Below are 17580 nucleotides of genomic sequence, written 5' to 3' on the forward strand. Positions count from 1 at the left end.
GCCCCTTCCTGACTCTGTAACTGTGGGCAGGTTTCTCACCCACTTGCAGCTTCAGTTTTTCCATCTGCAAAAAGGAAAAAAAACAACGCTCACCCCATAGGGTTGTGGTCAGAAGTAAATGAGTTAGTATTGGTAAAGCATAGTGCCCACAATAAGCATTCAGCGAGTGTTAAGTTCTTGTCACTACGTATTGTTCACCTTGTCAGAGGCTCCCTGAGCTGGAGGCCACTGCAGAACTCAAGATTACTGAACTTATGATCATGCGTTTTAACTATACAACATCATCATGTTAAATTTCTGTTCAATGTTCTAAATGTTCAATATTAGATAAGTTAACTGGATCTGCATATGAGGTTGCATGTTTGTCCTCTACACATCCTGAACAACAGATTTCTTCCTATCACAGAAAGCGTTTGACCAAGCGAACTCTTCTCAGAACCAGAGTATTATGAAGCTGACATTCCCCTGATTCTCTGAATGGCAACTCCGTTATCGATTTGAAAGAACCAACCAGTATGAAAGGGGAAAATCCTGACTGGTAAATTTCCTAGGCCCAGCCTTTCTCAAGAGAGCTTATAACAAGATGCTAGGATCAAAGGAGTTACATAAAAATGACCACACATACCATTTTTATTAGGAAGTTACAGGGAGACTGTGAATCTAATATATATTGATGAATTATTCAACTCTATCTCCGTCAGCCTGGCTGATTGGGTCACAGGGTGGGAGGATTTTTCAAGCACTCCCAGAAGGCCCCTGAGCCCTCTTAAATGTTAGCCTGGAGGTTATTTCTGATCAAGTATGGGCACCAGAAATCTATGCAAGGAAGGAAGAGAGGCGCTTCCTCTAGGAAGGGGAAATCGAAACCTCTATGAGATGCCCCAGGAGATCATTTAAAACCCTTTAAATATATGTCTTGAAAAAAGAGGACTTTATCCTGACTAGATTTCTGACCTGGAAAGCACCTTCAAAGACAAAGAACAGTAAGGTCACACACAGAGAGGGGAAAAAGAATAGGAAGTAGAGTAAAGGCGGTCCCAACGAACTGAGACCGTTGGATCCATTAGAGTTTGAGAAGCTATAAGAAATTTAAACAGAGAGCCTGATTTATGCCTTTATGATTCATCCATAATCTTTTGGGAAGTCAACTGATTGCTCAGAAACACTTGCTTGAAATGCACTAGGTCTAAGGCACTATCTACTAATTCTATCAACAGCCCCAATTAACTACTTTAAATCCAGAAGGCAATGGACACGAGTTCTTCCCATTCAGACAATTGGAGGCTTTCCCAAGATTCCCCATTGCCTAAACATTTATAAGTTTATAGGGGCAAATACACACAATATTACCAAATGGAAGAGGCTTTGAAATGCATCCATTTGGCCCATGGTGGAGAACTGTGTTTTCCTGTGGGTTTCTTTTTTGTGAGGACACCAAAAATTTGCCTCTCTTTTGTCGGTCCTTTGACTCATCTGGGAAAAGGAGATCAGAGGAAGCATGGATGGCCCATAGCAAGTTAGCATTTCCCACCGAAATAAACACATTCCTTTGACTCACCCCATAGCCATGGAGCCAACCTCTCAAGTTACAAAGGACAACACTGGCTTCCAGGAGAACAGAACAACTACTAAGCCCATTTTTACACCTGATACTGTCCACCACACCCTCATAAAAATGTATTTTCTGTAAACTAATAGAAATTGGTTCTTAAGACAATAGCCTCATGCTAGTCTTAATACCCGCTGAGATTACAAATTAACACATGGTAGAGGTATCGAATTAAAAATTATGTCCATGTTCCGTCTTACCCACAAAAATATACATCTGCAACTCCAAATAATACGCGACGCTGGATTGTCTTAATTTACAAAAAGCCAACAGGCGGGCATGGATATAAATTCTCAGTTCTTGTGGCTGTGGCCACCCTCTGCTATCGTCCCAGTGGTGGACACAATCGTTGATGTATTTATTATAATTTAAGGACACGAGACCATCGAAGGTGGCATTTTTTCCCTTTCACCTTCTAAGGCTCTCCCCAGAACAGTCCGATGAACGCCCACGCCGCCTTCTTCCACCCAAGGTGGACCCTGCTACCAGGAGACTCTGGATCGTGACCATAGCGCCTCTGTCCCCAGCTCTGGGGAAAGCCTTATCTTAGTAAGTGGCCCTCGGCGCACCCAGGTCCGCCAGCGACGCGGAGGCCGCGCGGTTTCATCATTAATGCTCCTGAAGGACAATAGCTCATCAAGCCCCACCGAAAGCCCCGGACCCGTCGCGGAGCCTGGGCTGGCGGGGATGAGGCTGAGCGACTCCTCCTAGAGGTGGTTATGTGGAGAAGGAGCAATCCCTTCTCCCTCCTCCTCCTCCCCCCGCTACTATCCGCGGCCCGGAGAACTGCCGCTTGCCGCCATTGACACGCACAGATAGAACCCAAAGAAAGGCAAAGAGTCCTGCCCGGCACCGGCGCCGCGCGGGCCGAACCTGCGCCCCGGGGAGCGGCGCGCAGAGGGCACCGGGCGCCCGGAACAGGCGGCGCAGCACCAGGTGAGCCCGCCATGGCGGTGGCATTATTGTTCAGGGGGCTTCGGGGTCTGGAAACAAAACGCGCCGCCGGGGCAGTGCAGGGGCCAGAGAGAACCCCCCTGCCTCTCCCCGCCGCCCAGCCGCTGCAGGCGCTCCCCCGAGAGCTGACCCTCCCCGCAAAAAAAAAAAAAAAAAAAAAAGAAAGAAAGAAAGAAAAATTAATAAATCAAGCTGCCCAACTTGCCTCCTCGGGAAAAAAAAAAGGAGGGGTTGCTAAAGAAGCGGTAAAATTCCTGCGGCCGGCGAGGAGCCGGGGGCATCTTGGGCGAGGAGGGAGGAAGAAGAAGGATGCGGGGTCCAGCCGCGGGGCCCCGGGCGAGGCTGGACCCGAAGGATCGGAGAGCTCCTGGGGATGCGGAGTTCGGGGCGCAGAAGGGGGAGGAGGGAGGCGCCTGGCCGCCGAGGGGGACTGATCGGGGGCAGCGGTCTGTGCAGGGGCCAAGGGACCCCAGGCAGGGCCGCCCGGGGGGGGCTCCGAGGGTGCCCAGGTCGGGCGCCGGCTGCTCCGGGCTGACAATGGAAGGGGCGCGGAGGCGCCGGGCGGAGGGAAGGGACCGGGGTCCGGGGGCGGGCCGCGCCTGAGAAGGTCAGGCCGGGGACGCGGGCGGCGGGGGCGAGGGCCGAAGGCTGCTCCGCTGTGAGCGGGGCGTCGCGGGCGGCCGTGAGCCCCCGGCCGGCGCGGAGGAGGGCTCGGGGCCGGGCACTCCCCTCCGGTTCCCTTTCCGGGGCGCCCGGTGCCGACGCGCGCTGCGCTTTCCCCGGGAAATGGCGGCCCCTCCGCCGCTCGCTTGGGCAGTCCCGGGTTCCCGCTTTGCGCGGGAAAAAAATAATAATAATAATCGGCGGAATAAGGATAAAAGTAAAGTGGCTGCGACGCAGGAAAGGTTTGCGCCGGGCGCCAGCCGCGGAGCGAATTGCGTGCAGGGCGCGGCAGGCGGGGACCGGGCCTACCTCCCGGGGCGCCGGGCCCACTCTCCAGAAGCACCCTAATTCCAGGTTCGCGCCTCCTGAATCGTGCCCGCGGGTGTCTTTTCCCGCCTTTCCTCCTGGGGGCGCCCTCCGCTCCTGCCCTCTTTGTTCCACACAACAATGGCCCAGAGGGCATTGAGCCCCCAAAGGGCCAAATGCGCCTCCTCCTCCAGGAGTGTCCAGCCACTGATTGTCCCTGGCCTGAAATGGGCCACTGCAGGTTTGATTTAAGCCCCCATACCGCTGGGTTTGTTGGCAACGGCCCCAGGATGGGCAAAGGGATGAAAGGGGAGAGAAGAGAAGGGCCGCGAAAGCAAAGCACGGGTCCATGTGCATTTGAGGGGGTGCAGCGGGGAGCAGAGCCCAGAGGCCCTGATGGTAAAGGCAGTTTGGGTTTTCCAACAGCGCTGATGAACTGAGGTATCGGTCCAGCCTCTGTCCAGCTCAGGGGAATTCAAAACCGCACCCAGGTCTGAGCTCCCCGAGACCTCAGGGGCCCATTCCCCCAGAGGCGATCGGTCCAGCTCGGCAAATGGTTTCCTCACTTTTCTCATTGGTGTTTGTGTCGAAAAGCAATTGTACTCTCACTGGGCTGTGCAGTTGCTCTTGAAACGGTTCGGTAGGTGAGAGAAAAAGAAACATTATTAAGAGCGAACATGTGTCTTCGTTTATGTTGTTTCTTATTTAGGAGCAGTTCCTTTGTGAAACAAACCAAGCTACACATAATTCTCAATTCGTTCATATTTAACTGAAAGTTATCTCATACCCTTTTGGAAAACTCTTATTTTTCAAATAAGTGTTCAGAGCGCCAAGATTGAGAAGTACACTCATGCATTTTTAGAATTGCTTTAGCCCAAGATTACCATATAAATCAATATAGGCACCGCCTGAAGAAAAAGTTTATCTTGAATCACATAATTCACACCTTCAAAATCCCTACTTCCTGTATCCCAGTTTCCTTTAAAAATATGCCCAGTTCTTCATTCCAGTTTTTCCTACCCTTGTCACAGTTCCTCCTCACCTGGATCCATTTATTGCCATGCTTTAGACATTATTAATGGTCTCTGTTTTAAAACTCTATAAAAGAATTTACCTCCTTGGATCCAGAATGTTCCAAAGACTGTGACCCTATTCCCTCACTATTCCATCTTGAGTCTAGTTCTCAGGGATTCTGAGGTGCCTTTGGTCTGCTGTTTCCCAGTGGGTGGGACACCCTGCTAGCTATTGTCTGAGACAACTAGGTCTGTTTTCGCTGCCTCCTGCCAGCAAGGCAGGAGAGAATCCTATCTTAGGCAGCTTTAAATGAAATGTATCTGTAACTTTTTCAGGGGGAGGAATGTGCAAAAAAAAATCAACCAACTTTCTTAAGACTGTTTTTCATTCTCCAAGTTAGACGCTATCTTGGTAAATGCTTTGGAAAAGCATGTAATGCACAGAGATGAATGAAGAGCTTATGGCTAGAGGTCAATTGAACAAGCATTTATGGAACACCAAGGATTAAAACACCTCTGGATGGGGGAAGAAATGCAAATAGGAGAGAACGGACCCTGCTCTCAGAGAGCTTACACCGCTAAACGTAGAAAATAAAGTATTTTTGCAGGAAAAAGGAGAAATGTGATTAAGATTGGCAAGCTAGTAGGAAAACGGGTTCTTTGATGTGCTGCTGACAGGTGTGCAAATTGATATAGCCAGTTGGGAGGGCAGGTTGGGCACCTTTCAGATTGATAATGTGTACATTCTGTGACCCAGCAATTCCATTTCTTGGTATGGATCCTAGAGAAGCAGGCACACGTGTGCACAGATTATGTTATTTCCTTCCATGGCAGAGTTTTGGTAGTTCTGAAATTGAAAACAATCTAATGGCCATCAATCGGGAATGGCTAAATAAACTCTGATACATCTTTTGGAAAATTAGGCCGCAGTTAAAAAGAATGAAGTAAGTCCATATATACTAAGAAAGGTCATCAAGGAATATTATTAATGAAAAAAGAAAATTACAGAACAAAATATACTGCATGGCACCCTTATGGAAAAACAAAACTATGAATGTCTATAAGTAAAAATGCATACGTAAATGGAATGGGAAAGGCGTAGAACAAGACACCCACTAAAAGAGACAAGAATTAGGGGCTTTGTCGAGGAGTTTAGTCGCATTAATCATACCCATCCATAATCATTGTTATAATACTCGAAATTTTACAACTTGAATTAATTTATATGTTGCTTGGATAACGAAACACAATTCATTTAAAAGTGATTGATAATGTGTAATAAAAGCCATAATTAAAATGCTACAACAATTTTTTAAAGGGAGACGAGAATTCTAAGCTAGAAGGGAGGGCTTGGGCAAGGCTTCACGGAGAATGTAACAGGCTTTGGAGGGGAGAGGGGACCAGGCAGGAAGGAGGAAGCCGGATGCAGACACAGAGCTCTAACCAGAGCCTCCTCTTTCCTCGCTGGCTGAGGCCTGGCCTGCCCGGCCCACACACAGGCTGGGGAGTGAACCAGATGAACAGGTCGCAGTTGCTTTCACTGTTATGATTCTCTGAATATCTGAAGCTAGATGTAGAGTGGGGAGATGTGCCAGGAGAGGACATGAGTTCTAACCGTGATACTGGAAGGTGGTGTTTTGAAAAGGAACATAGTGAAAGGAGTTTCCATTGTGGCGCAGTGAAAACGAATCCCACTAGGAACCATGAGGTTGCAGGTTCTATCCCTGGCCTCGCTCAGTGGGTTAAGGATGTGGCGTTGCCATGAGCTGGGTGTAGTTCACAGATGCAACTTGGATCTGATGTGGCTGTGGCGTAGGCCGGCAGATGTAGGGGTCCAATTTGACCCCTAGCCTGGGAACCTCCATGTGCTGCAGGTGCGGCCCTAAAAAACAAATAAAATAAAATAAAAAGGAACATAGTGGAAACTTGAGCATCAGGAATTGTTTTCCCCCTGGCTGCACAATGGGATGTATATTGGAAATTAGGTTGGAGGGAAGAGTGTTTGAGAAGATAATTCATTCCCCCTCAAAAAATTACAAAAGGAACCCCAAAATGCTTTTGAAATATTTAAAGTTGATTTCACTTATTCATTCACTCTTTTGAGGAATATTTATTGAATGTCAGATGTGTATGTGATACTACCCTAAGTGCCAGTGGGCCTGAAACATGTGACAGAGTGTAAGGGGAAACAGCCCCAGAGTGGTATTCCAGAAGTGGGGGTGAGGGGCCCAGATCTAGGTCTAGTCTCACATAGCTTGTGTGGCCGTGGACATGTCGTTCAGTCACCGCCCCCCCTTTTACTGTAGCTAAAATTGGGGGGCCGGGTCTAAATGATTGCTCGCTCAGGTCCCTTTCAGCCTTAGATTATGATTTTGTTAAATCCTATGGGTCTAACATTGCAATGATTGTGAATTCCCAGGCAAATGGAAGGTCGGGGATATGGGATTAAAATAAGAGAGGCCCAAGGATTTCCAGTTGTGGCGCAGCAGAAACAAATCAGACTGGGAACCATGAGGTTGCAGGTTCGATCCCTGGCCTTGCTCAGTGGGTTAAGGATCCGGTGTTGCCGTGAGCTATGGTGTAGGTTGAAGATGAAGCTCAGATCTGGCGTTGCTGTGGCTGTGGTGTAGGCCAGCAGCTGTAGCTCCGATTCGACCTCTCTCCTGGGAACCTCCATATGCCATGGGTGTGGCCCTAAAAAGACAAAAAGACCAAAAAAGTGAATAAATAAATAAAACAAAATGAGCAGCCCAAAGTGCCCTGCTTTGTGAAAAACACAAGTATTTGCTGTCCTGGAGACTCTCGGTAGAGTGTGTTGGCTCTCAGCGTTTACCCAGAGCTAATACTTGTTTTCCATCCCTTTATATGGCCTCCCAAAATCCGGGAGAGAAACACCGTCACTGAGTTTTAAGCTTCGTGTTATTCATACCTCAAGCACTGTGGTATTATAATAGTTGCCTTTGAATTAAAATGTTAGCCTGCATTCTATGAAGATAGTCTCTAAGACTTTCTTTCCTGACAAGAAGTCATAATAGCTAATGTTTCTTAAATGCCTTACTGCCTGCCAGGTACCATTCCAATCACTTCATATGTATCAATGCATTTGCATTCTTACAATAGCCTTATAGATAGCTACTGTTGTTATACCCATTTCACAGAAAAGAAAAGAGAGGTTTAAGAACATGGCCAAAATCACCACCCAACTGGTGGGTGATAAACTCCCACCCAGGGAGCCTCCCTCCACAGCCCCATAGCCCTTACCTGCCTGTGGTGAGAACAAGAGAGCCAGCGTCCCTCAGATTCTCAGCTTATGTTCATTTTCACATTAGGCTATGCAAATTTGATTTTAAAACTACTATTCACATCACTATTTTACCTGACGATGTCAATAAAAGATAAAAAGCATCAGATTGAGCCACATCACACCGTGCTTTAAACTGTCTTGTCATGAAGTATTAACTAAGACAAATTTGGTGGTTTCTCTGAAGCCCTTGCTGTTCATTTATCCATCTCACCATCCATCATACTTTCCCCGATTTATTTGACTGGCACTGCCAATTTGGGCTTGGAATGGAGTAAGTAATTCAAGTCAAAATTCCCACGCTTTGACAGAACGTGTGTGGAAATACCCGTAAGATCACCAGCTTTGTACGGCCTTGTGCACAACCTTTACTTCAGCTGATTCCATGCGGCCAGAAGTATTAGCTACAGTAATGAGTGTATTTTTTTTAAGCCACCATTGCAGCACCTGGTCTGACCAAAGATTTGGAGGTCATTTCTGGGGATGAGAAGCAGTCCTGATGATATGGTTTCTGCGCCTAAATGTGGGTCATTTCCGTGACAACAGGACAAAAATATAACAAAATGAAATCAAACCTGTCTGGGAAAACCAAGGCTCCGTGTTCACCAGCGTGGCACCAGTAATGATACATATACGGAATCCTGTAGCTCGAACGAGGTGCTGCCTTCACTGCTCAGTAAAACCATTATAGTAAACAGTGGTGGTAGACTACAAAAAGGAAAATTCCAACGGCTCATACAATATCATTTAGATCAGATGATAATTCACTGGATTCCCGTCTAGAGTGCTAACTTCCGAATAGACCAGTCTTCCAGAATTTCAGTGAGATGATCATCCACTCAAGCACTAGCCCCTTAATTCTAACCTGGACTTTCACCTCTGCTGTTCTTTGTAAACACTGTGGATGACTGTCTTGAGGCGAAATGAGAGGCAGTCCAAAAACAGAGTAAAATAGTTTTTCAGGCCCACTTTTTCTTTTCTGTGCTTGTGGATGATGAAATGATGACATCCAAGGAGAGATCACATGGGTGTGATTTAATTCTACCTGATGGTTCCATCGCTATGAATGTAATAGATGGGCACGCAACCCCACTGAAATGTTCAGACATTCTGAGCATCTTCCTAGAGGAGCAGCAAGTTTTAGGTCAGAAAGGACCTCAGAGGCCAACCGGTGCCATGGTTCACTGGTGGGGCTCCACAGGGCCCCGAGTTCCTCACCAGCCCAAGGGAGGAAAGGGTGGAGATCAAACCTTCAAGTTTCTTAGGCCTTCCTTGCTCCAACCTCATAGCTCCCCTTCCTTCTGTGTGTTATATATAATATGTATATATTATGTGTATATAATAGATATGTATATGTGTTTATAATGTATATATTATATTGTATATTATATATTATAGCTTCTGGAAGGTTTTTTTGAGCAAAAGGGAGGTTCTGAAAAATCAACTGACTTGCCCAAGGGCCACAGCTGGTGTCCCACCCACTCCACAGAACTGGAGTCCCACCCACTCCACTCCCACACACCCCTTATCCACCATGATGCACCCTATAGAGGTCTAGCTTGTTCTGCCCACAGGTGGAATAGCACCTTATGGCTAGTGGTCATCCTTACCTGCTGCAGGTGATACGACATGCCAGGTCTCAGGGCCATGGGGGACCCACACAGCTCTGACCAGGGAGCAGCACGGCGCCCATCACTGGCGTAAAACACTGCAACTGAAGCGACAGCCCCCCAGCCACTTGTCCCCACAGTGCAGCCACTGCCTGAGGACTAACAGCAAGGAAAATAGGGTGGGGGGACAGGCGGGGGACAGGCAGGGGAAGGGAAGGAGGAATGAGTTGCCTCTGCTGGGAGGCGCACAGTCCGTTCCAGCTTTGAGGGGCTACAGCCCATCCAGTGACTGGTGCTGTTCCCCTCACACACCCCCCAAAGGGAGCTCCTGCATCCCCTCACTCCCATCTGAGCTGCTCATCATGGTTCAGACAAAGCCAGACCCTTGCTCAGGGCAGTAAGACAGGTCACTATGTAACAATACACCTCACTATTAATTTGAAACGCTTCGATTTTAGGAAAACACAGTAGCTTGCCTGCTGTTCCAATTTGCTAATTCTCAAAGAGCCCAAAGAGGAGACCAAGCTGGACCCAGTGAAGGCTTTTGTTTTTGTTTTATTTTCTGTGTGTAAGTAGATTCAGGGAGGCAAAGCTGTTCATTTTCTTCTGGGGCATATTACTAACTCAGAACTCAAAATATTTTTATGCATTCATTTATATTCATTTCTCATACACCTAGTACCACAGGTGGCCAAATGTGTTTATATTAGAAAATAACCTAAGGTTAATAATAAGCAAAAAGGACCTTGGGTCTGGTTCAACAAAGACAACGAAACGTGTTAAAAGTCACGTGTACCTTGGTATCAGCAATCTTAAATCCACCCCACGTCTGCTCCATCCCCTCCTCTACTCCCCATGCCTTCTGGAATGCTCCAGGCAGCCACATACACTCTGCCTTGGCCTCTGAATTATAAAGAATGTGCTGGCAGTTAAGTTTCCCGCCAGGTTATTCCAGGACATGATTTGAAATGCCTTTTTTTAAAAGGGAATGATTTGTAATCCAATAGTATAATTTAAATGAATTGGGTTAATGCTTGGTTCGAACGTTCGTGGTTGGTTAATTTGGTTAATTTGATCCGAGTGTCATTTTGATGAAATTGCATTTGATACTGCTCTTTATGTTATAAATTGTTAATGTGCTTTAACATATATGACAATAAAATTATTGACTCTTCTCATTCACTTAAAGGTGGCCTTGGAAGAAAATGGTTTGGAAAGTATTACTTGTGCAGTAATGATTTGCCCTTGGAGTTCATAAATGGAAGTGTAATAGAGCAAGTGATTTAGCTAGTACTACTGAAAATGGTTTTTACAGCCACAAAATAATACTAATAAACTGTTATTATTTTAATACAGTACTTAGGGTAACACACCAAAATATATTCGAATTCTGTCAGGTATGAGGCTAAGAGACTTTTTTCATACCCTTTAAAATATATTTTACCTACAGTTAATAATATATTTACATTGAATTCCCTTATGTCCTACCTTGTGTTATTTCATGTCATTTTATTCTCCCAAAGGATAGTTTTGAACTGACAAAGATGCTTCACTGCAGTATTTCCTTTGTTTTTTCATAAATATTTACAATATGAAATATTCTGAAGCACAGTTCTACAGATTAGGGAAATATCATGGAAACTAAAAATGAAAAAGTTGAATAAATTTCAGCAATTTTAAAACTACACGAATCCATTAGGGGGTGACACTCTGAATTTAATGTTTATGAACATTACAAAAATCATTTAAAGGTTTTTTTTTAATTCATTTCCATCATTAAAAAGCTATAAGACCTCTTAGTTCCGGATTTAAAGTAATATATATATGGAAGCATTTTGAATTGTATACTTCTGAAGGGAATGATCTCAAAAGAGTGTTTAAAATAAGCTGTCTTGGAATTCTAGATCTTTTGTCAAGGTGGTTCAGCAGCCCCGCCAAACTTCACCTGTGACAGGCTGACCGATAATTATTGCTCCCAATCTCAAATGCTGGCTGCTCTCTCTTTTTAAAAGATGCTTTGCAGAAGCTCGACAGCAGAAAAATGGCCATTTGAATGGGGATTGCTGGTAGCTGCTAATGGACCATCTTGCCAATTGGCTAATGTGTCCCGTGCCTCATCAGTTTGCACACAATAAAAACTTTAAAAGTTGTTTGAGGCAAAAAATAGTTTACTCTTGGAGTTCCCCTCGTGGCTCAGTGGTTAACAAATCCGACTAGGAACTACGAGGCTGCGCGTTCAGTCCCTGGCCTTGCTCAGTGGGTTAAGGATCCGGTGTTGCTATGGGCTGTGGTGTAGGTCACAGACACAGCTCAGATCCTGTGTTGCTGTGAGCTGTGGTGTAGGCTGGTGGCTACAGCTCCGATTAGACCCCTTGCCTGGGAACCTCCAAATGCTGCGGGAGCAGCCCTAGAAATGGCAAAAAGACCAAAAAAAAAAAAAAAAAAACAAAAGTTTACTCTTTATCAGCTCTTTATGCCGGAGAAAGAACTCTTTAACCTGTATTTATTTATTTTGGCTGCACCCACAGCAGACAGACATTCCCAGGCCAAGGATCAAACCCAAGCCACAGCAGTGACAATGCAGGATCCTTAACTCGCTGAGCCACAAGGAAACTCCAAGAATTTATTTAAAGGAAAATATTAAAGAAAGCCAGATTAAGGAGTTCCCTGGTCACCTAGCAGATAAGGATCTAGCATTATCACTGTCATGGCTGAGGACACTGCTGTGGCATGGGTTCCATCCCTGGACCTGGGAACTTCTGCATGCTATGGCTGCAGCCAGAAAGAAAGAGAGAGAGAAATCCGATGATTTTGTCTTTTTATGAAGGCACTTGGTGTATTAAGTTTGCTATTTTTCACCAAGAGCAATTCATTCAATAAAGGCAAACGCTTGGGATGTTTCCTTTCTTTCCTCTCCCATCTGGGATTATAGTATAGTTTTAAATATTGTTTATAGAAATCCCATATGCTGTAATCATGCAAATACAGACACTCTGAATCGGAGTCTATTATATTAGTGAGTCTTATACAATCTCTTGATACAAAATTTTATATTCTTCAATTACCTCAAGACCAGTTAGTTTCCAGTGACTCACCTGGTGGTGACGGTAAGCTGAATTTTTCAATATGACATTCTTAATTACAAAGCACTTGAGCTTTTTCTCTGTACTGATGTAGACTTTTTTCTAGGCTTATTCCCAAACGATGTGTGTGAGGATGTTAAATTAAAATGACACTTTCAGTTTCCAGTTCTAAATGCTGGACTCTGAGCACACGGGCTTTCTTTCTCTAGAGCCCACAGAAATAATGGTGAAGATGTACAAAGAAAATAAATACTTCACAACAAAGGGGCAGGGGCTGGCGATGGTCATCTGCAGATGGGAGATTTCTGCACATTTCTGGGTGACCGAAAGTACACAGGAACATGTGGACAGCACCACAGGAAGAGCTACAGCTAAGAGGGAGCTGCCCTAAAGTGGGCAGGATGAGAAATGGGGAGCCCTTGCAAGTTGGTTCCCAGAATACCTAGGTGAACTGGCCTCTCTCCCTCCCCTACTCCTAGTAGAGCTTCCTAATAGTGGAAATCTAGCATTTATCCTCCCAACTGATGATCTGAGGTTTCATTACTAATGAAATTGAACAACTACAGGGCAGGTCTAGAAGGTGGAGTAATGGGTAGAGTTCTACCGAGTAAAACTCCCCTTATTCTGGCATTTGGGGACTCTGAGTTCCTAACCAGGTACCCCATGGTGCTGCCTGCTACTTGGAAACCCCCTGTGCATGTACCTAAAAGTTCCTAAAAAGAAACCATGCCCACCAGACAATAGCTGAGGAAGCTTTTTTTTTTTTTTTTGGCTTTTTGCTATTTCTTTGGGCCGCTTCTGCGGCATATGGAGGTTCCCAGGCTAGGGGTCAAATCGGAGCTGTAGCCACCGGCCTACGCCAGAGCCACAGCAACGCGGGATCCGAGCCTAGGGGTCAAATCGGAGCTGTAGCCGCCGGCCTACGCCAGAGGCACAGCGGGATCCGAGCCGCGTCTGCAACCTACACCACAGTTCACAGCAACACCGGATCGTTAACCCACTGAGCAAGGGCAGGGACCGAACCCGCCACCTCATGGTTCCTAGTCGGATTCGTTAACCACTGCGCCATGACGGGAACTCCTGAGGAAGCTTTTTTATCTGCCTGCAATAGGCAACCGTGTCTTACATTCTTTTTTTTTTTTTTCTTTTTCTTTCTAGGGTCGCTTCCTGTGGCATATGGAGGTTCCCAGGCTAGGGTTCTAATCGGAGCTACAGCTGCTGGCCTGTGCCACAGCCACAGCAATGCCAGATCTGACTCGCATCTGCAACCTACACCACAGCTCACAGCAATGCTGGATCTTTAACCCACTGATTGAGGCCAGGGATCGAACCCACAGTATCATGGCTCCTAGTCAGATTCATTTCCACTGCATCACGACAGGGACTCCTTGTCTTTCATTCTTTTTTTTTTTTTTTTTTTTTTTTTTTTTGTCTTTTTGTCTTTTGTCGTTGTTGTTTGTTGTTGTTGTTGCTATCTCTTGGGCCGCTTCCGCGGCATATGGAGGTTCCCAGGCCAGGGGTTGAATCGGAGCTGTAGCCGCCGGCCTACGCCAGAGGCACAGCGGGATCCGAGCCACGTCTGCAACCTACACCACAGCTCACGGCAACGCCGGATCGTTACCCCCTGAGCAAGGGCAGGGATCGAACCCGCAACCTCATGGTTCCTAGTCGGATTCGTTAACCACTGCGCCACGACGGGAACTCCTGTCTTTCATTCTTGAATGCAAATGCACAACCAAAGATCACCAGACATTTAAGGAAAGCCAACATGACAAAGATGAAAATAAATAAATAGGACCACTGATTGGATATGATAATTTCGAGAAAGAAGATGATGTAAACACATCCCAGGTAGTTTCAGAGAGACTGGGAGGCATGGTGCCTTCATAAACGAACAGGATCCTATGAAAAAGGAACAGTCAGGGAACAAGAAAGAGCTCTTGGAAATTAACAATATGATTATCAAAATTAGAAGTTTGAAAGACCAAGAAATGGAAAGAAAAGAATAAGAGACTTGGGGGAACAATCCAGGAGACACAAAACCTGGTTTACAGGCATCCCAGTAAGAGACAAGTAAAGGGAAATGTGGGAGAACTAAAGAGATGGGGGGAAATCATCAAATAAATAACAGGAAAAAATTCCAGGGACTTTGAAACTATGAAGAGTCTTTAGATTCAACAGGCTTATCAGCAAGTGCTGGGCAGATGAACAGGAAGAGGAGCCCACACCTAGACTCCTAAAAAAATCCTTGTGAATTTTTTTTTAGGGCCACACCCACAGCATATGGAGATTTCCAGGCTAGGAGTTGAATCAGAGCTACAGCTACTGGCCTACACCACAGCCATAGCAACGCCAGATCCAAGCTGTGTCTTCAACCTATACCGCAGCTCATGGCATGCCAGCTCTTAACCCACTGAGCAGGGCCAGGGATTGAACCTGTGTCCTCGTGGATACCAGTTGGGTTTGTACCACTGAGCACAATGGAAACTCCAAAATTTTAGACTATACAGAGAAAACTTGACAACTCAGGGGATGAGGGCTTCCAAACTTCTCTGGAACACTGGCTTCCAAAAATAATGGATCAGTGGCTTCCAAATGCTGAAGCAAAATGATTTTGATGCTAGAAATTATATATTCCACCAAATGAGAATCCAAAGATCATTCAATAAGGACAGATCCAAGAAAACCAAGTTTACTTCCCCATACTGTGTCTGAAGAGCTACCTGAGGCAGATAACAGGGAAACAAGAGAAAAAGGCAAGAAAGAGGAAGTCGTGGCAACAAGGGTGAGCTGGGAAGAGAGCGCCAGGATGTTCCCAGGGTAAAAGAGCCACTTGACATGGGAACCCAGGTCGGAGGGCTGCAGGGACAATGTCTCTGGGGGAAAAAGTGGTCCCTGCAAACAGCATGGCAGACAAGCTGGGTGATTTTTAGAATATGGTAAAGGCATATATCTCTTTCATTAACAAAAAGAAAAATACAGTCGACCCTGTATTGGCAAACTCACCTACTCGCTAAAATTTGTAACCCAGGATCAATGCTTGCAGTCATTCAAGGACATGCGCAGAGCAGAAAATAACCTACCCATCCCCTGTACACTTTCCCAGCTGAGGTCAAACAAGGTCACACCCTGCCACCTTGTGTCATCTCTCACCCTGTACACACGTGACCCTTTTGTGGTCTATTTAATGCCATGTTTTTCCATTTTGTACCTACTGTTAGTGATTGCAGTGCATTGAGAAGAGACCGCCTGGAAGTGACAATAAATGGAGAAGTAGAGGTATACACATTAGAGTTTGGGAGGCAACTGCCAGAACTAAAATGAAAATTGTTTCATGGAACAGCTGACTCTGGAAGTGAGCTTGGAGGAGAAAGGATGGAGTGAGAGCTTGTTGCTTTTCATTTAATGGATTTCTTTACCTCTTTGTCTTCCTATGGGCAAATATGAGATTTAAAGATAAATTCAAAATTTTAAATAACTTCCTTAACTTTCTTGTTCTCCTTGTTTTAGGGTAACCCTGAGCAAGTCATAATTATAGGCTTGAGCATGTATAAGTTCACAGAGAACTTAGGGTCTCAGCTATTTTTTTCTACAGAGCCCCTAGACCAGGAAAAACGCTTTTCATTCCATTTATTAAGTGGTTAGGTCTCAACAACTTAAATAAATATCTCTGTCCTAACAATTTAATAGCTGTTTGAAAAAAAAAATAACATATGAGGCGTTCCTGTCATGGCACCGCAGAAATGAATCTGACTAGGAACCATGAGGTTGAGGGTTCGATCCCTGGCTTCACTCAGTGGGTTAAAGATCTGGCGTTGCCATGAGCTGTGGTGTAGGTCACAGATGCAGCTTGGATCCTGTGTTGCTGTGGCTGTGACGAGGCCAGCAGCTGTAGCTCCAATTTGACCCCTAGCCTGGGAACTTCCATATGCCCAGGGTGGCCCAAAAAAGAAAAAACAAACAAACAAACATGAATTAGAAGAATAAAGAATATTTGCATCCCATTCTCAGATAACCACAGTGAATTACAAAGAGGCTTATCCAATCAGATTGGACACTGCCACTCTCCTTTTCTGTTCCACACTGATTTTCGCCCAGCACTTGCTCTTGATCACAATGGCCAAAAACTCAGCTTTGCAAAGGTATGGCATCACCAAGAGGAAGATGGTATAATATACTGCAAACCACCAGTGGCACCACAATGAGCTGTTCATTGTAGGGGCCAATAGAGGTTGACTATCGCTGCATTTCACTTGAAAGCTTAAATGTTCACTGTTGTGTCCCAGGTCCCTTGGCACACAGTTTGAGAACCATGGCTCTAGCATCTGTTTGAAACTTTTTTATGATCTGTCATGCAACTTTATTGGAAAATATTTGAGGACAAAGGCCACGTCTATTCCCTAATATCTAATGTAGTTTCTTGTTCAATAATAAATGCTCCATAAATAGTGTCTTTCTTTGACTCAATGATGTCATAGATTACAAGAGGCATACTGATTTTTAGAGATAGTAAAATTTTTTTAAGTGCATCATAATGTCAGTGAAATACAGTAGTTATTTGAATAAGCTGGTGTGAATGTATTACCCATGTCCGAGTCAGTGTTACAATTTAATTTAACATCACCCTTGTGATATCTGTAAAATCTAACTCATCGGTGTTCTTATGGACTTAAAACCCAAACATAAAAATAAATCCTAACATACCAGAGTCTGATATGTCCTCTTCCCCAGCTGACACCAAACCCGTGAGTGGAGTTCTCCCAACTGCTGTGTTCCCGAAGGTGAGAGGGAATAAGCAGGTAACACTCAATTCTCTGCATTCTCCCTGCTTCTTCCCTGCCTTTTGGGTTTTATTTTCCTGCCCCCACCCACCACCAATTAACATGCTTAAAACTAGCCTATTCACTTTGTGAGTAATTAAGAGACTTTACACCTTGGTCATAGCTTGGGTCTTTCACACACCGAAAGCAGGTATGTTGCAGGTCTAGGCTGTGTCTGGCATGCTTCCCAGCTCCTCTTAAGTCCCCCACAGAGTGTGTAG

General features: G+C 45.4%; 1 protein-coding gene across 1 annotated transcript in view; it reads left to right on the plus strand.

The window, feature by feature from the left end:
- Nucleotides 1656-17580, plus strand: part of LOC100738475 (core histone macro-H2A.2) — a 52844-nt gene continuing 36919 nt past the window's right edge. The window contains exon 1 of the mRNA XM_021073865.1: nt 1656-2545. The gene's annotated coding sequence lies outside the window, so the exon portion shown is untranslated. The remainder of the gene's footprint in view (nt 2546-17580) is intronic.

This window comes from Sus scrofa, chromosome 14 (assembly GCF_000003025.6).
Source record: "Sus scrofa isolate TJ Tabasco breed Duroc chromosome 14, Sscrofa11.1, whole genome shotgun sequence".
Taxonomy (NCBI): domain Eukaryota; kingdom Metazoa; phylum Chordata; class Mammalia; order Artiodactyla; family Suidae; genus Sus; species Sus scrofa.